Source organism: Eubalaena glacialis, chromosome 4, assembly GCF_028564815.1.
Source record: "Eubalaena glacialis isolate mEubGla1 chromosome 4, mEubGla1.1.hap2.+ XY, whole genome shotgun sequence".
Classification (NCBI taxonomy): Eukaryota; Metazoa; Chordata; class Mammalia; order Artiodactyla; family Balaenidae; genus Eubalaena; species Eubalaena glacialis.
In genome coordinates, this window is record NC_083719.1 from 19,325,826 (window position 1) to 19,346,875 (window position 21,050).

Consider the following 21,050-nt stretch of genomic DNA (forward strand, 5'->3'; position numbering starts at 1 on the left):
GATATTAAGGAACAAAAATGAATATGATATGGTACCAACTCTCAGATGCCACACCACAAACATACTGTTTATATTTTTTCAAATACAAGAACAAACTGTGGCACAGATTTTTACCTGAATTACAGTAACAGTGGAAAAGGAGTCAGAGAATGTAGAAACATCAATGCTATTTTAGGAAATAAAAATGCAAGATGTAAGTTGTTTGTTGTCAAAGATGTACAGTAGGAGGGATCAAAGATAGTTTCCAAAATGGCGATTGTATTGTCTAGGTACACAATGTTGTCAGTTGAGTAGAAATACAGGTTTCAGGAGGGAAAACTGGAACTTCTATTTGGACACTTTTCTACGTGAAGCACATTTTCTCCCATCTGTTTCAAGAACTGCTTCTCCCCTTGCCTGTCTCACCTGAGATTTCACTTCTTTGGGAATCACTTCTTCGAGATGCAAGGTCCTCCTTCTATATGTTCTCAGAGTGCCCTGTATTTCCCTTTCTACAGCATCTCCAAGTTTCAGTGCAATTACATTTTTAATATCTGCATTTCCTGGTAAACTGAGATTCCATCAGGGGGATACTTGCACCTATGTTATTTATAATCTTATAACTGTGGCAGCACTTAAGTAGACACTTTAAAATATTCAGTGAATGCCCATGTAAAGTTGTCCAGAATTCTCATAGTGAAATCATGGTCACAACAAGTACCTTAGTCCATTTAGGCCGTGGCCCTTGGCTCAGTTCTGGAGAGCTGTTCAGTCACATTTAGAGTAACTCTTGATCATCCAGCCTCTGATCTCTAACACACTTTTGTGAAAACCATCCCTAAATCAAGTATGCTAAAGTGTTATACAATCTGTAACAAGCACCTATCACAAAGTCCTGGCCTAAGATAAGGATTCGATGAATATTTATTGAATGAAGGAATAGACAAAACAGTATATACCTGTCTTAAACTTCCATTTGTAGCCTATGGGGTCCCTCAGGTTTTCTTAGTCCATCTGAACAAAACAGAGTTCCTGATCCTGGTTGACTCACATAACACACTATCTCAGCCCCCAACTGGTGGTTCAATCACTCTTTCAACCACCCAAAAGTCAGATGATCAGCTGAGGATGGAGAGGTATTTTCTAGCTGTGAAAATACGATTGTATTATTTTTGTGCCCAGTGTTAATGTCAAACTGAAGTCTGCAGAACCCAAGAGATCCAGGCATATAATCTAGAGTTTATAACTTTCTGATGTGATTTTTGAATGCACATATTTATATTTTAATAATTATCTGAAATTAACATATTATGGAATAAGAAAGAGCACTGACCCAGAATTGCCAATTTGTGATTGCATTTGGCATTTACAATCACTTTGTCACCAAAAGCATGTTAATTGCAGATTGTAGAAAGCTACTTGGAAGATAACAGGGAGATGGCAGACTTCATATGTACTTAATGTACTTCATGTGTACTTCATATATACTTGGAAAATAACAGGGAGATGGCAGACTTCATATGTACTTACTTAATAGTAAAGGCTATGGAAGGAAGAGGTCATCAGTCAGGATCTGGAAGAAGGAGGGCCCTTGCTTATCAGCCAGTCTCTCTGAACAAGGCAAAACTCTGATCCCGTATATCGCTTTTAGAAATTCTGAGTTCAGAGATAGGTAGCCTTTCAGAAGCAGATTTTGGACTCACTGACCTTAGCGAAAGAAGGAGGTTTACAGGAGTGAAGCTCTTGCTGATTGGCTGATTTTCTGGATCATGGGTCTGTCATTTATTAGCTAGCTTTCAGAGGTGTGTGTGGAGAGCTCTCACTGGGATGGGTTTATTATCTGATCTGGTCTTTAGTTGTTACTATACATATTGAATAATCAGTCATTTCCATTCTTTTTTTAAAAATTAATTTTTATTGGAGTACAGTTGCTTTACAATGTTGTGTTAGTTTCTACTGCACAGCAAAATGAATTAGCTATACATATATATATATCCCCTCTTTTTTGGATTTCCTTCCCATTTTGATCACCACAGTGCATTAAGTAGAGTTCCCTGTGCTATACAGTATGTTCTCATTAGTTATCTATTTTATACATAATATCAATAATGTATATGTGTCAATTCCAATCTCCCAATTGCTCCCACTCCCCCTTTCCCCCTTTCCCCCTTGCTACCCGTACATTTGTTATCTATGTCTGTGTCTCTATTTCTGTTTTGCAAATAAGATTGTCTATACCATTTTTCTAGATTCCACATTTATGCATTAATATATGATATTTGTTTTTCTCTTTCTGACTTACTTCACTCTGTATGACACTCTCTAGGTCCATCCACATCTCTACAAATGACCCTATTTCATTCCTTTTTATGGCTGAGTAATATTCCATTGTATATATGTACCACATCTTCTTTATCCATTCTTCTGTTGATGGACATTTAGGTTGCTTCCATGTCCTGGCTATTGTAAACAGTGTTGCTATGAACATTGGGGTGCATGTGTCTTTTGCAAACGAAGCAACTGAAAAAGGATTAATCTCCAAAATATACATGCAGCTTATGCAGCTCAATATCAAAAAAACAAACAACCCAATCAAAAAAATGCATGGAAGACCTAAATAGACATTTCTCCAAAGAAGACATACAGATGGCCAAGAAACACATGAAAGGATGCTCAATATCACTAATCACTAGAGAAATGCAGATCAAAACTGTAAAGTATCACCTCATCAAAAAATCTACAAACAATAAATGCTGGAGAGGGCGTGGAGAAAAGGGAACCCTCATGCACTGTTGATGGGAATGTAAATTGATACAGCTACTATTGAAAACAGTATGGCAGTTCCTTAAAAGACTAAAAATAGAACTACCATATGACCCAGCAATCCCACTACTGGGCATATACCCTGAGAAAACCATAATTCAAAAAGTCATTTCCATTCTTGAAATGAAGTATAGAAACATTTTTTTTCTCATCAACCCTATTTTTCCTCCCAGCATCAGGGAGGGAGTTTCATAACTATTGTTGACTCTTCTTTAAGTTGATGTCTCACTTGAAGGTGACTGATTTTCAGTCTGAGTGCTGATAAGCATGATTTCATTCTATTATTATTATTATTATATTATTTGTTGTCTCTTCTGTCAGGGTGGAGCCTGAAGCTTTTAAGGCTTTGCACAGCAGACATTCAATTACTGAGACATATCACAATGACTCAAATTATTGTAAGGAGGGACGGAAAAATGCTTGGGATTAATGCTTCAAGATTTCCCAGGCTTGACAAAGAAGAGAGGCCTTGAAGCCTCACTAAGGGTATCTTAGGTAACCAGGTCACCTTCCTTTTTTAGCTTAGGTGTGAGTGATTTAGCTTAGATATGAATTGAATATTCATACTCATCAGCAGTGTTAATCCAGGTACCACATGCATTTTAGCAAGTTTATTCTATTATCCATAATCATTTAAACTAAGGAATTTAAATCAGTTCTTGTGTCCTTAAAGAATTTGATGTAGTATTTACTGTCAGGCAAAGTGAGACTAATTTTTGAAAACCACCTGAGTTTTCCAAATCCTATTTATGAGCTTGTTTTCCTTGGGATTCTGTTCTACCAGCTTACGTGTATACTTTCAGGAAGCATTTCACCCTTCAGTCTATTTGTAAGAAGACACAGTCTACTGAGGAAGGTCAAGATCCATATATTTTACATAATTTAACTATTAACATCCTAGAACAATTTGTCGTGGCCTGGAATTGATAACATTGAGATTGTGTTGCACAAAAGAGAAAGGAACTCAGGAACCACAAAAGGTAAATACAGAAGTCAGTGCATTCATTCTGGGTGTTGTTGTTAGAACACGGTCCCTGTTACATTCCAAGCATATTGGCAGCCCCCTCTTCCAGGGTAAGGGCATTGTGCTTAATTTATGTATTTGCTGCAAAAAACAAAAAACAAACAAACTAACAAAAACATTATTTTTTCATTTCTCACAGTAAGGTTGCAAAGATTTTCTCCTATTTATTTCCCTGCTATGAGTTTTATGTATTTAATATTTAAATTTAGGTCTATAATCCTGTTTAAGTTAATTTGGGGGTATGGTGTGAATTAAGGATCAATGTTTATTTTCTTACATAAGTATATCAAGAGTGTTAGCACTATATGTTGAAATGGCTTTTCTTCCATCATCATAGTTTCTTGGTACCTCTGCTAAAAATCAATGGACCATATAGTTGGGGGTCTATTTCTGAACTCTATTTTCTTCCATTAATTGTATGTTCATTCTTTCACCAATAAAACACTGGCTTGATTTGCACAGTTTCATAATAAATATTGAAATCAAGTACTGTCATTCCTCTAATTTATTCTTGGTTTTTAAAATCGTTTCAGCTATTCTAGTCAATTTTCAAGGAAAAAAAGGAAGACTCTAGGAATTTTGATTGGGATTTTTTAAAATCTTTAAACAATTTGTTAATAATTGATATTTTAATGGAATTGAATCATTCAAGTCAACAACATGGTGTTCCTATCTCTCCATTTATTTAAGTCTTTGTAAATTGTGTTCATCAGAGTTATGCAGCTTTAACTGAAGAGAACTTCATTGTCTCTTGTCACATTTATTTCTAAGTATTTTATGTTTTGGTATATTTTAAAAATAATTTTAAAAATTTATTTTTCAGTTGTTGCTAGTGTAATTGATATTTTATACATTAACTTTCCATCTTGTGACCTTTCTTCCTTCCTTCATCACTTCCTCCCTTCCGTCCTTCCGTCCTTCCTTCCTTCCTCCCTCCCTCCCTTCCTCCTTTCCTTCCTTCTTTTTTCCTTCCTTCCTTCCTCCTTCCTTCCCAACTTTTCTTCACTAATTTATATTGTGCCTGTACTATACCCATGCACTGTGCTTCTCGTAAATCAGAAAACCCATATTTTAATTTAGCAGCCAAAAGGACATTCAAGTAGTGATTGAAACTGGGTAACTGGAGGGATAGTTTTATACTACTTTATATACAATGATAGACATATTCTTCTAGGCATAGAATTGACTTCAGTTAACAAATAATCTCAGGTAAGAAAGTTCCCATAATTTTTCTCCTATTGTTTATTTAAAAGATAGTATTTCAAACAATATATTTAAATTTTTTGAACAATACTTTTTTTTACATAAAGTAATGAATGATAGAAAGTACAAGAAAATAAAAGAGGGAATCAATTTTGGGTATTTTCCCTTTCTCTTCTAAAAATGCCTTCCTGCATTGTGAAAATGTGGTGCGAGCTTCATTTTTCTTTAAAAGTTTAAAACTGCAGTCGAAAGTAATTTGCATAAAAGACAGCAGGTAAGAATATTTTGCAGCATATTTTTCCCTCATACAGGAAGAGAAAGAGAGAAGGAAAAGAAAAGAAAATCATTAAAGAGTTTACGAGGTCGTTTCTGAAACAAAGTTGAACATTAAAAAACAGCCCTTGGCTTTTGATGGAAAATCACTTAAAGTTATCCAGGTTCCATGGAATGCATTTAAGGCAGTATAGCAGATGGGGTGTTGAGTAACATCTTGAGTTAATTTATTTTTGAAGTACACAATGAGTTTTTATGATATAATTGAATTAGAGAGTCAGAGGGACTATCTTTCTCCTGTTATTTTATAGTTAACTTGTAGATAGTATCAGACTATTTGTGGAATTATTTTTATAATATGTAGGCTATACACTTAAATCAACATCAAGCATATAATTTTTTTTAAATGTTTTCTTTGGTTTAATTCTGAGAAGAGGTAAAGACAGTAAATTATAAAGCGGCTACTGTGATGTTACTGAGCCAACCAGCTTGTCTGGCATTGAACCAAGTTTTAGTTGATGTTATGGTAGAATTTAAATTTCTTATTGTATTTATATATTAAATAGTAAAATGACTTGAATTTTTCATGCAAAATTAGAAGTACACCACCTTCAATCTGTTCTCCAGCTTCTGTTGTGTAGAGATAGGGAACAAAAATTTAAGTTAAAAATTTAACTACTTGAAGCAAATTTATTAATAAAATAGAAGGAGTGTGAGGGGTGCTTAAAATCTCAAGGGTGCCTACTTTCACTTTCATTCTTGATAGGGAACAACTGGAATAAAAATATGAATAAGATGACAGCATATTGGCAATCATTTTACTCATGATTTGTCACAGTATATGTACTTTCGATAGTTCTATTGAAAAAAAATTTATAATTTGAGAAAGCCAAATAATACTGACCAAGTATATCTTGAGGAATGCTTTTCTCCAAATTCAACTTCATATTTTTTGTTGCATTTATAAAAAACATAAAACAGTATATTTTCTTAGAATAAATTACATTAAAATCCTGTAATGCATTTACAGAATCTTAGAAGCCAAAAGAAAAACTGTGAAAAAAAAAGCATACATTGCTCTTTTTTGCCAGTTATGTTTTAATATCTCCTAAGAAGAGACTTTGTAGCTGAAAACCTGAATGTTCTTTGTTCTTTATCTGCAGTCCAATTTTCTATTGTTTTCCCAAGACAGAAGGTTCTTCCTGGTGTACAGAAGTGATCATGAGACATCGAGTAGCAGAAGCATCTATCATAACCACTCGGTAGATCTGAGGATGACAGGTAACTTGTCAACGTGCACTTTACTTTCCTTCTGCTGTTGCAGCCTGGCAGCTTCTGTACACTCTTTATTGCACAGGTGCTTTCTTTTGGCAGACGTGTTCAGATAATAGAACAATCCAATGAAAACATCAGTGAAACTCCCTGACAGAACATTTGCTGCTTTGGAAACATTCGCACTTACCAAATGGCAAGAGCATCTTAGGCTATGAAACAGTGATTATTTGAGTTTCATTCTTTGAAAAGCATGCAGGATTTATTATTGTGAAAACGCACACATTTTTAGATGATTTGTAAAGTAGTTGCCCAGTTAAATCAAAGAGAAGTTTGAGTTTTGAATCCCGTGATATCAAAGAAATGTGTTATCAACTTGTCATTCTTTTCTATTTAAATTATTCCTAAAATTATAATAGTGTATTCTAACATTTAAAAAATTCCATATCATGTAAGTTTATGCCAAGTTTTGGTATAAAATGCAAAAAATAAAGCCACACTGGCTTAAAATAATGGAGGTTCATTTTTCTATTAATTATCTGTCCGTGGGTCAGCTGTGGCTCTGCTCCATGACAGCCTTACACTAAGATACAGATTGCAGAGTGGTCTTATCTGGAACACAGTCAGTCTTCTGGAAGAGAGAACAGAGATACCCAGAGGATCTAAAACTAACTCCCAAAACTTCTATTGGGAATTGGTACATGTTACATTGCCAATATTTAATTGGCTAAAACAAATCACAGTGTAAGCCTGGTGCCACTAAATGTTGCCGGTATATTTATTCTTCCAAAGGGAAGGGCATCCCCAGACTCATATGTAAATATAAGGTCTGTGGAGAGAGAAGTGTATACAAATTCCAGGAAAATATATACATGTTTTAAGGTGTAGATAATTATGTAGTTGCACGTAAGTCAAGCAGCTGATATCTGATTCTGAACCTCAGCTCTGCCATTTACTTGACAAATGGCATTATCTATTCTATCAGACTTTCACTTGATAAATAAAATCAAACAGCAATGACTACTACAATGTTAGATTAAATCCATTAAATTGTGTGACATAGCAATATATATATATATTTTTTTTTCCTGTTGTATTTTTGAAAACCAAGAAACATTACGCTTTTTAGAATGCTATGTCATTACTGCCCTTTTCAGTTGAAAAGAGGCGTTGTTTTGGTTGAATCTTTGACTGATTTGAAAATAAATTAATGAAACTTTACATATAAGGCCTTTTAATCAATATAGACACTTGTCTGTTATCAATATGCTTATATCATGAGGTATGGCAAGTAGTATGTGTATCAATAGTTACACACACATACACATTCCACATATATCTACAATTGTAAGTAGAACTGTTTTCTCCTTGGTGCACATAAAACAGAGGAGATTGGAGCTGAGTTGCTGCAATAGTCAGAGAGCATTCCTTAGTTATTTTGTAGGATAGAAGGTAGATATGTCACCTTACTAATCAATGGACTTAGCAGGCTGGTTTTTTGAAATGTACAGATTTAACTTTTCTTTTTTTACCTTGTGAAAATTTGGACAGAAGGATGCATTCCCATTCTTTTATTCTTGGTACAATAAGAAATGAATAAGAAATGAATCACCCAATTTTACTTTTTTTGAACAATAGCTCATAGAAAGATCTTAAGCAGTCTGTTTATCATTGTCATATTTATTTGTAAAAAACCTCCATTCAAAGTTGTTCTTATACCAATGTTGGATTAGAGCTTTTCAATTTTATCCTGAATCATTTCTAAAATCTGATACTGGAATTACATTATTATGAACTTTGTACATATGTCACCCAGCTTTTTTCACCCATTCTTATCCAGTTTCAGAAAATTCACTCACACTGTCACATCCAGGAACTTCTCTTTATTTAAAAAACAGGATAGTGTGTAGGTATCATATATGATTTCTTTTGATTAGATAACCACATCATCTATAAAATGTTCCTTTTTTTCAATATAATAAAGTAGTATAGTTTAGGGAATAAGATGAAAATATAGAGATTATTCTTCCTTAAAAGTGTTTTTGTTAATCACCCCATCTCTCTCTTGGCTTCTATTCAGAGAAGGACAGAAAGCAGGAAAGGGAGAGGGATAGGGAAAGAGAAGGGAGAGAGAAGAAAAGAGAGAGAGAGAAAGAGAAAAAAGAGAGAGAAGAATATGGAGGAAGAAAAGAAGCCTGAGTGTTTCCCATGGTTCTTCTTTCAAAGTGCTAATGATGTCCACGCATATCATGACAAGCTTGAGCTCATGGATGGATAAGCAAAAGAGAGTGGAGTTACTCATGGAACCATGGGGTTTCCATTTCATGGAAATGATCCCAATAGCTGTTCTATGTGTCTCCGAGGCCCTGGAATGGGCCTTGTTATGTACTTACACATTTTTTTTTTTTTAATAACATCTGTTAACATAACACTTTGTCTACAATGTCTCTTTCAATATGTTGTCCCTTCTACCCATGGTCCCTCAGTTCAATTGATGTCAGAATAGTCACGCTGCTTTGGGAGATTCAATAAAAACAAAGTTTTATTTAAGACATTATTTTTTATTTAGTTTGGGATTTGTTGGATATAAATATGTAGCTCACAATCATTTTCAGGTATATTTAAATGATTGTTAGCTGTTCCAACCTAGGAATATTTCTGACCACACAGTGCCAATTCACCTGTCATGAAGATGCCAGCCCCCCCCCCCAAAAAAAGTATAAACATATTGAAAGCATCTGGGAAATGAAGAAATAAGATTTTAATTGTCCTAGATCAGTAACTAGACTGCAGAAAATTCTTCCAATCACTAGTTATATAAAATTGTAGGCATATAATTATATTCTCATAGGAGCCACTAAAAAAGGTCTTTCCTTTTAAATACTCTCAATTATGCAATTTTTATAATTATAAACCCACAATACATTTTTCTCTTTTATTTTTCCAATTGAAAGCCATGAAAAATAGATTGGTCATAATTCTTGTGTTTGTAGGGCACAAATTTGTAGGAGTCCTCTAAGCAGCAAGCATATCTATGTGTGAGTGGAAGGTTTTAAGCATGCCAAGATATCACTTACATCTTAGCATGACATTGTCAGTAACAGTTGGGAAGCTACAATAAATTTCCACATGATCAAATAATCAATAATAATAAAGTAAAAATTAAAGTATATTCATTTTCTTTATAGTACATTATACTGCAAAATATTTTCATTTGAAGAAATAAGAATTATGCAGCCAGAAATATAGGGCAATTATAATATAGAGTTGTAATAAATAGTTGCTTAATAAAAACATTATGTCATTATTTTGGATTTTATGATAATTTTGGTATTTGTTAGCTTTTAAAATTCACCATTTATTATGATTTATTTTCTTCACTCTGAATAAATATTTACTTCTGTATCTGAATTTTGTATTTTCAGTTTTGTACTCTTTTTCTTAAAGAGGGCTACAAAAAATTGTAGGTCCCACAAAACCTAGATCTACTCATGGCAAATATTAGACCTTACCTCAATGTAAAGCAATTTCTCCCATCAGTTTAGATGTCTTCTCTTCAATCTTTTTCTAGTCTGGATGGAAGATTTTATGTTCCAGATACATTTTTTACTCTTGACCATGTTTTCTTATTGTTTTTGTTTCACCTTTATTGCCTCTGTTTTCATCTTGGGCAACTTTGATAAAAGAATGAATAGATGTAGATATTAAAATATAATTACATTTTCATATAACTGTCTAACACTTTATGCAATATTCCTATGGCAGATGACATTCTTTCTTACAATTTTCATGCATAATATAAATGCACAGGTGATATTTTCATAGCACTCCCAGCCAGAGATAAAGTCATTAACAATTTTTGTAGGTACAAAATTGTTTCAATACATTAAAAATATTTCCCCCACTTTTTGATATCATTGAAGTTGCAGGGGAATTTAGTAAACGGAGTAAAGAGAAATATATTTGGAAAGTGTAAATACCATTTCATTAATTCTTTCTAAAGAGCTCTTTTCTTCATTGTAGATTAGCCATTTTCTCTAGCAACTCTCACGTTCCTGTCCACCCGGATACAATATCTTGTTTCCTTTAACAAGTCAGCTGGAGGCACGAGGGCATAGGGTCACTCAGCTCTCTTTTCTAGTTTCCATAATAACTGTCACCTTCCATTTTTCCTTGCCATTTAGTTACTCTACTTCCCCATTCAACACATTCATAATGTGGTACAATGATCAAGTTTAGGGCTAATTTAATCTTGTAGCTTGGATGCTTCATGAAGAAAGAAGACCTTGATCTTATCAGTAACTCGATTCCAAATTACATTTAAGGGTCTTACTTCCTGAGAGGCTTCCAGTGGACAGCTAATCGAGATATGTGGATTCTTGTTATCCTCAAAGTGTGACCCTTAACTAACCCTTACCTGTTTCAGTTATACGTTCCAATGACACTCATCTTTCTGTGTCTAACTTTCTTTAGGTGCTGGATTTTTCTGTCCACTGAATAATGTGCCAACATTAAAATGAATTACAAATAAATTATCTCCAATAAGCATAAAAATCTGCCTAAAAATCTCAAGAATCCATTGATATTTTCCAGCAGGGATTGACCCAGGACAATCATGTATGTCTAGTATCACTATCACAAGGTCTAGGAGACACATTTCTGATACTGTGGATATAATCATTCACCCTTCTTGCTCTTGCCAGAGTTTACAACATTCTTCATGTTGGTTAGTTAATTAAATGTCTTCTACTGTAAGAAGTCTTCTGTAATTAAGTTTTTGCCTAGAGAAGAACAATAGTTTATAGTGAGAGCTTTTATCAAGTAAACCAAAGAATTAAATGAAATTGGTCTCCAATTCTGAAACAGGCTATCAATCCTCAAAACTTATAAAACAGAGGTGTAAAGCTTTGACAAATACAACATACATTCAGACTACCTGTTTGACATGAAGAAACTGTCTAGAAGAATCTTGGGACAAATAGCTTTCTGGGAATTAAACTGTGGTTTGTCCTTTGTGTCTGCTAATTAAATTTTTATACAATTATGAAATTATTACATTCTGGTTAGTATATACTTTTCTCTTTATGTGACTTCATCTATGAGTTATATTATTCATCAAAAATATTGGACAGTGCAGTGTTTGTGATTAATATGTTGCACAATTTTGACAAGTGACACATAATGCGATTTTTTAAAATGATTGTAAGGACTAAAATATCAAGGAATCAATAGGATGCTATGCTCAACTCACAAAGAGAAGGCATTTTATAAATTATTTTTAGGGAAAACATCACTCTTGCACACATTCACAGAATCAGAGAAATAAAAGAAACAGCATATGCCTAGTACAACTAAATTTATTTCATTTCTAATAGGTTTAAGTTCACTTGGATATTTAGTGAAGACGAAGCTTTAGCATCAAATTATGAGACATGGTAGATGCTTACTGAATGTGAAAGAAAGTATTCTGTTGTTAGTACTTGGGTTTGCCAGTTTAGGCTAGAATCCTTTGACTAAACAGTGTGATGGAAATTGCCTGGTATTCATTAGATATCAGAAAGATAGCATGTCTGCTAGAAATTTTCAGCACTCCAGGAGTAGGAAGAAGTAGTTATAGTTTAGCAAATTTTTTTCAGGCACATAAAACTAGTGTTAGAAGCTTAGTAATGTCTAATATAAACTTCAGATTTAATTTCAAATTGCAGATAATAACTCAGTTATTTGAGGAATATTTCATAAAATAGCTTATGCAATGAAAACAATCAACCCCCAATATATTAAGTATCCAATTTATAATCTGTTTATAAAAAATTAAGTTTTAATTTAGGCAATCTATTTATCCATCTGCAAAGTAGACAATTCTGACATTCTAACAGATGTGTTAAAATGTTTTCTCTGGATCTAATCAAATCCTCTCAGGAAACACAAAAATTGTAACACTTCTGTAGAGTCAAAATGCAAAATCCTTACCATGAAGGCAGAATACTGGTTGCTGGTTTCCAAGGGGTTGTAAGGAAGAGGGAGTAGGGAGGAACTGCTTCATGGCTAAGGGATTTTACTTTGGGAGTGATGGAAAAACTTTGAAATTATGTAGAAGTGGTAGTCACACAACGTTGGGAATGTACTAAATGTCACTGAATTATTTACTTTAAAATGGTTAATTTTGTTTTGTGAATTTCACCTCAATAAATTATTTTTTTCTAAAAATGCAAAATCTTTATCAGAGTCCCAGAGTACACCCAGAATCAGTTGTTCCTTCTCAGTGCTAATTTATGGCGAGCTCTGTCACATGGTGCATACTTATTAAGTCCGGTTGTAGTCTTCCCCATTTCTTTCATTAGGCCAGGGAATTTTTTTTCATTTAAGAATTCCTAGGGAAAAAAAAAAGAATTCCTAGGACTTAATATAGTCTTATTATTAATAAAAGGAGGGTGTCAATAAAGGACAGATGAATGAATAAATGTTATTTTATTTTGATTTTACTAGTTTAAAACTCCAAGAATTTGTATTTACAAATATATTCAAGATTTCTAAATAGATACACGTTTCTTACAATAAAGCAATCAGAAAGAGAAAGAATGACATTTTCTTATTAGGTTAGGTGATTGTCTCTCATTTGATTTGAACTTGCTTTTAATAGCATTCTTTTTAGGGACAGGCTCAGAAAGCCAAAATCTTTATAACAGCGTTCCATAGTCAGAATTTTCCAGTGTTGTGACCTTGTATAAGGTATCCAACTTTCATTTCGTTGTCAGTAAAATATTGTTAACAGTACTTGACTTCCAGGATTTATATAAGAAAAAAATATATGTACATGTACATACACCTATATATATGCATATGTGTAGATAGATAGACTATGCTCCATTCCAAATTCTTATTTACTTATTTTTAAAGGTAGAATAGAAATTATGTTTTGCTTTTTCAAAAATATTCTACTGTTGTTAGCTCTTTCATTATTGATACTCCCTATAATGCAGGATAAAAAGCATGGCATTAGAACCAGATTAACTAAATTTTAAATCCAACTCTTCTACTTCATAGGTTAATGACATGGCCAAGTCCTTTAAACTCTCCTTGCCTCGGTTTACCCACCATTAACATGGACTGTTACAACATTTATCTTATAAGAATATCTTGGTGATTAAATAAGATAAAGTGTTTAAAATGCTTGAAACGGCACTCAACAAACATTAACTATTGGTTTTTTTTCATTATAAACGTCATGGTTTTAACACGGTATGTGTGAAGGTGATTTAAGTGTCTGGTTTGTACTATTATTATCAATGTAGCAACCCCACACCCCCAGCAGAAGTCAGTATGGTTGTGGCAGTATTCTCTAAAAAGCGTAGCTTCCCTGGTTTGACCAGTTTGGGTTACCAGGATCTCCAATGCATTTCATTGATTGAGATTCATTCAGTCCAGAAAATCAAATTAGTCTAAAACAATATATGAGGTACCTGGAGGGTCCCTTTAACTCACTTCCCTTATAAACACATTATAAATCCACACAATGGAATGAAACCTTTATAATAAAATCCACCTATGCATAACAATAAGTCACAAACTATGCAAGAAACTAGTTCAGAAGACTTTAGGTCCTTCACAGTTAAGTCTCATTAAGGGAACTAGTGAGACTTCCCTGGCGGTCCAGTGCTTTAAGACGCCAAGCTTCCACTGCAAGGGGTGCGGGTTCCATCCCTGGTCAGGGAACTAAGATCCTGCGTGCCACACGGAATCAAAAAAAAAAAAAAAAAAAAAAAAAAAGGAACTAGTGAAAATTACTGTGACTATCTTAAAGATAGTCTCTCCTGTAGTCTGGTCTAGATTTCTCCCTTTCTCTGTGACTCACACTGTTTTGACTGGTGCCAATGTGCTCAGAGATTTCTTTTTTATAGGCCCTTCTCTATAGTTTCATCACTGTTATTGAATTTACACACAAGCCATGTTTAGGACAATGTTCATCAATATGTTTCAAAAGTCATGTGTTCCTAGTGAAAATCCCTATTACTCTATTTATCTTCACACTGGAATATTCCCCATTCTAACTTCTGTTTCTCTGAGGCCCTGCAGCCTTTTCACTCAATCTACTCATTCTTTGCTTGTTTTTTTTTTCTGTACAGCTCTTGTGTTCTCTGCTTCATTGTGTTAGTAGGTTAATAGTTCTGTTCTCCCCCTGCTTTTTTTTTTTTTTTTTTGCCTGTGAAAATATATTCCCAAATAAAGTCGTGGAAAAAGTCCACCATTAAACAGATATGTGAACATGATGATACCATTTATATGCAACTGAACTACTTCCTTTTTTCTCCAGCCATGACTTCATTGTCTTCCTCACCATCAAACTATTCCAGTTTGCAGGATTATGTGTCTAACTATCTCATCCCCAACATTGGGTAGGACACAGAGTAATGTATCTTATTTTTCTCTCTTTGGAGGTAATCTGAAGTAAATACCATCCAAAAAACTATCCTCAGATATATCCCTTTACCCTGGTATTTCAGATGATAAAGGAGAACGTATTCTACTTTATTGCTATTTTTATAAGCATCTCATATACATATAACAAAAAAGTAACATTTATTTTGTTCATAGAAACTTTTTTTCTATTCTCTACACCGTATAGCCCATTGACTCTATTAATATTAGTAATTATACCCTATTATGTTAACAGTACTGGTGAAAATGAGAGCAACATACTTCCTTGTCTTATATTCGTTTTTGTCATTCCCATTATTTATAAAAAGTTGAATTGCTTTCCCTATCATACATATTTTCTATCAATTTTTCTAAGTACTTTCATCATGAGTAAAATAGTATATATTGTAGAATATAAATTAAAAATATTAAGTATGGAGGAGGCATTTCACAATAAAGGTACTTAGCATTTTGCCCAAAGAGTGAAAAGATTATATTTTAATTTAAAGGAAAAAAAAAGTGGTGGGAGAATTCCACAGTGAATTAATGAGCCAAGTAATTTATTTGCAATCCTATTTTCCAGTTTCTTCCACTGGGTATCTGCAGTTCTCTATTTCTAAGGGTTCCTGAGCTGTGCCTCTGTTATTTTGGTAGGACCATTTACAATTATGCAGACAGAGACAGTCTGTTACAGTGAATTAGTTGGCATTGTATAGCAGCTAATTAAAAAAGAAACAAACAAACAAGAGTCCTTCTCACATGTAATTAAAGCCAGGAACGTGTAAATTCATTCTCAGAGAAGTTAGTTATTGCATTATTTTCTAATCAGGTGTGACTACAAAAATAGTTGACTAGGGGAAGTATCCCAGCTAATAAATAAAGAATGACAGAGCCAGAGCACCATTTTGAAAATACTAATTAAATAGTAGATTTATTTAGATAGCATCACCGGCTGCTAACATCAAAGAGAGATACCTGGATGTTTGTGCATCTTGAGGGAATACACAGTACCTATTTTAAAGTATTTTTGCCAAAATTCCACAGGCAGGAAATGAGCTGATAGAGGTACTCAGCTGCATACATGTGTTATCCTTCAAGAGAAAGGAAGTATGACTCTGTTTGGCTCAGAGGCTGGCAGGCAATCACTGGTACCATAGGCTGAAAGGGCACAGCCTCTACTTCATCCACAAGCCAGAGATTGGGGCGACTTTCAGGAGCCCAGAGGGCAGAACATCAAGCTACAGGTTATTTTCAGGCCTTGAAACCTAATGAAATTTGCCCCGCTGGATGTTGGACCAGTTACTCCTTTATTCATTCCATTTTCTCCCTTTTGGAATGGGCATATCTATCTTATACCAGTCCCACCACCGTATTTGAGAAGCAGATAACTTCTTTTTTAGTTTCACAGGTGAGAGAGAGAGAGGAATTTGCTTCTGAGTGGATTAGAACCAGAGTCTCACCCATACCTGATTTAGATGATTTAGATGATGAAATTTGCAACTTTTTGAGTTGATGATACTTAGATGAGATTTTGAATTTAGAGCTAAAGCTGGAATGGATTAAGATTTGGAGAGATTCAGGGCTGGGGTAAATATATTTTGCATATGGAATTGACATGAATTTGACGGGACCAGATGTCAGACTGTAGTGGGATATACAGTGTTCCCCAAGAACTCATGTTCATCTAGAACCTCCGAATGTGACTTGATTTGGAAATAGAGTCTTTACTGATGTAATCAGCTAAAATGAGGTCACACTGGATTAGGGTGCGTCCTAATTCCAAACTGGCGTATTTATAAGAGGAGAGAACACACAGAGGGACACAGAGAGAATGGCATGTGAAGATGAAGACAGAGTTATGTTGCCACAAACCAAGGAATGCCAAGAGATAACAAAAAATTGAAGAGGTAAGGAAGGATTCTCCCCTAGATTCTTTGGAGGGAGCTAGCACCTTGATTTGGGACTTCTGGCTTCCAGAATTGTGAGGTAAAAAGTTTACCCTATTTTAGTGAACTATATTGTGATACTTTGTTACAGCATCCCTAGGAAACTAATGCAACATACAAATATAAAAGTAATCATCTTGGTGATTATGCACAAGATTGTTTATAAATATTACTAGCACTTGTGAAAGTGAATTGTGACCCACATTTTCAGTTTTGGAAACAGAGCAGGATAGCAATAGCTTTAATACTATACCAAGAATAATGACAGCAATAAGGACTTTACAAATATCAATTCACTTAATTTTTACGATAACCTTATTTGCAAATTCTCTGTTATTATTGCCATATGTATAGATGAGGAAACATGTTTCAAAGGTAAAATTAATTCTCTAAGGTCAAATAGCACTTGATTAGCAGAACAAAGATTTGAAATCTTTTCCATCTAACTGAAAACCTATGCTGTTCACTATTACAGTGTAGTTACTGTGGTATCAGTCTACTAATATCCTATAAGAATCTTGCCAACATAGCTCAAGATCATGTTATATTATTAGTTTTATATTGAGTAGATATTTCTATTCCCAAATATTACCTTGCAATATATCCATTTAGACTTTTAATTTTGAACTTCAGAATATCCAATCTATCTGTTATGAGTTGAATTGTGTCCCTCAAAAATTCACAATTTAAAGCCCTAGCCCTCAGTACCTCATCATGTGACTTTATTTGGAATAGGGTCATTGTAGATATAATTAGTTAAAATGAGATTTTGAGGGTAGACCCTAATCCAATATAACTGGAGTCTTTATACAAAGGGAAAATTTGGACACAGAGATCGGCATGCATAAAGGGAAAATAATGGAAAAAACCCAGGGAGAAGATGGTCATCTACAAGCCAAGGCGAGAAGCCTGAAACAGGTTCTTTCCTCACAGCCCTCAGAGGGAACAACTTTGCCAGCCAGCTCCTTGATTTTAGATTTCTAGCCTTCAGATATGTGAGAAAATAAATTTCTGTTGTATTACTTACCCAGTTTGTGAAGCTTTGCTGCAGCAGCCCTAGCAAACTAATACACTTTCCATCATACTTCAAATTTACCCTGTGGTTACCCATTTATGAAGAGTGGGAAAACAATACATTGTATGCCACCCCTGGCCACTGCCCTGGGTTTAGGTCTCTGAAGGTTTAGTCATTACAGTAAACTGCTGTTTCAGGGAAAATTGCATTTCTTAACTTTGTTCCAATTTGAATTGGGTCATTTGGATTTTTTTTCTCAGTTTAACGCGGCAATTTCATTGTCGAATTGTCATTCTTGAAATGAAAGCTTCTCATTTATCCTGTATCTCTTGAGAAACATTTTTTTTTTAATCTCTGTTATGCTCCATTCAATTTTCATTACACTTCTGTTTGTATGTTTCTGTTCTCAACCTAGCCCCTTGATACCAACTTCCTTCACTGAAGCTTTGCAATCATTATCACCTATGACATTTACTTGTTTCCCAACAACCAGTCAAGTGATGGAACATTCTAGATACTCAGTAAATGTCTGTGGTTTATTATGACCATCATAACCTGTCCATGTAATAAGCCAGACTCATGGAGTATAATCAGCGATGAACTTTATTCTTTTTCTCTAGTATCCATTCAAACAAATGCTGTGGATCTGATTCTTTCCATTCAACTGGATGAAATTTGGGGCCAGTCCCATTTTTTTCTCATCATTACCAATTAGTAAAACATCTTCCTGGTACTTTTAGTAAACACATACTATAGTAATGTACATCCACTCAACAATTATATATTGAAGACTCATATTTATGAGATAATGTGCTGGATGTTTCAATATTTCAGTGGAGAAGCTAACATAAATCCCTCTCCTCAGGAAGCTTACACATTTAAGTAGTGGGTTGTGGAGGTCTTTCCAAAATGATGCTGCACTTGGCAGCTAGCTGAAGGTTCCTGAAGGAATAAATGACTTGTAGTTTATGCACACCCCTTGAACAGGTTTCTCTATGCTGGGAGTCATGCCTTTAGAAAAAGTGGTATGAATGCTGTGCCTTATTTTAACTAAAGTTATCGATGACACAATCTTGGTTATGGAAGGCTTACAGCAGCCTCAACTCACTGGCCAGGTTTGTTATGAGTGATAGAATTGGCCAACACATGCTTTTTTGCAAGTCAATGAGATGTCTGTAATCCCTAGTAGTGGGTTGGCCAAAAAGTGCCTTCAGTTTTTAAGTAAAAATAAAAGACACATCTTCCATTTTCACCAAGAACTTTATTGAACAACGAATTCACCCTTTTGTTCCACTACCTTCTGCCATTTTTCAGGCAACTTCATAATTCCACCTTCCCAAAACATTTTATCTTTTTGAGCAAAGAACTGTTCCAGGTGCCTTTTACAGTCTTCCAGGGAATTGAAATTTTTTTCTGTTAAGAGAATTTTGTAAAGACCGAAATAAATGGAAATCCAAAGGTGCAATGTCTGGTGAATACGGTGGATGAATCAGAACTTCCCAGCCAAGCTGTAACAGTTTTTGCCTGGTCATCAAAGAAACATGCGGTCTTGCGTTATCCTGATGAAAGATTATGCGTTTTCTGTTGACTAATTCTGGACAGTTTTCATCGAGTGCTGCTTTTAGTTGGTCTAACTGGGAACAGCATTTGTTGGAATTAATCATTTGGTTTTCCGGAAGGAGCTCATAATAGAGGACTCGCTTCCAATCCATCATATACACAACATCACCTTCTCTGGATGAAGACTGGCCTTTGGTGTGGTCGGTGGTGGTTCATTTCTCTTGCCCCATAATCTCTTCCATTCCGCATTATTGTACAGTGTCCACTTTTCATTGCCCGTCACAATTTGTTTTAAAAACAGAACGTTTTCATTACATTTAAGTAGAAAATCACATGAGGAAATACGGTCAAGGTTTTTTTCACTTAACTTATGTGGAACCCAAACATCGAAGCAATGAACATAACCAAGCTGGTGCAAATGATTTTCAACACTTGATTTGGATATTTTGAGTATGTCAGCATTTATTCCCAGCCCATCGGCCAGGTTAATCAGAGCAGCCTATTAGGAGTGCATTCCTGACAAAAATTTCCAGAAGCTGCAATGACATAGAAACAAAGAGGTGGCTCTATATTCTTATTGCTGAAACCTTTGATTTCATCAGCTCCAGCCCCATGACTTTTGCCATGATAACACCCCTTCTCATCCATAGGAGAATGAGCAACAGCCAGATCACTAGGAGGGCATTTTTTTTTTAATTTTTTTAAAATTTATTTATGGCTGTGTTGGGTCTTCGTTTCTGTGCGAGGGCTTTCTCCAGTTGTGGCAAGCGGGGGCCACTCTTCATCGCGGTGCGCGGGCCTCTCACTATCGCGGCCTCTCTTGTTGCGGAGCACAGGCTCCAGACGCGCAGGCTCAGTAATTGTGGCTCACGGGCCCAGTTGCTCCGCGGCATGTGGGATCTTCCCAGACCAGGGCTCGAACCCGTGTCCCCTGCATCGGCAGGCAGACTCTCAACCACTGCGCCACCAGGGAAGCCCTAGGAGGGCGTTTTTAAAATCCCTCTTCTAGCCACTCATCTTGTAGAAATTCATTACCTGTCAGAATAGTAGGAGACACTAACTTCCCTCCCTTACCTACCACTTGGAGGAAAGCATCTGTGACCAGATTCCAGGAATCTTCCCATATTCCATGATATCATATTTCATATCTTGATCTACAAGGTCCTCATCCTTTCTCTTCCAGAGCTATGTTTCTGACATCATTCCATTCTCCTCACCAAAAACTATCAAGAATCTGTGAAGGGTCTGAGATTTTATCCTACTTGCCAGCTAAAAGGTAGCCTGCCACAACTGCATAGATGTTGGCAGAAGACACGAGATTCCTGCCTCATATATACAGAATGTTATTTTTATGGCACAGGAAATAGCCCAAGCGCCACAGGGACAATTCAGAAAAACCCAGGTGGATGCTGTACATTAGCATTTTCACATGTGCTTAGGGACCCAAATGTTTTACAGTACAACTGAGCTTTGTCCCAGGTGGAGGCATTGTCTTTATTATACCGGGCAGTAAACAAAACTGCCCTTTTCTGTGGAGGGA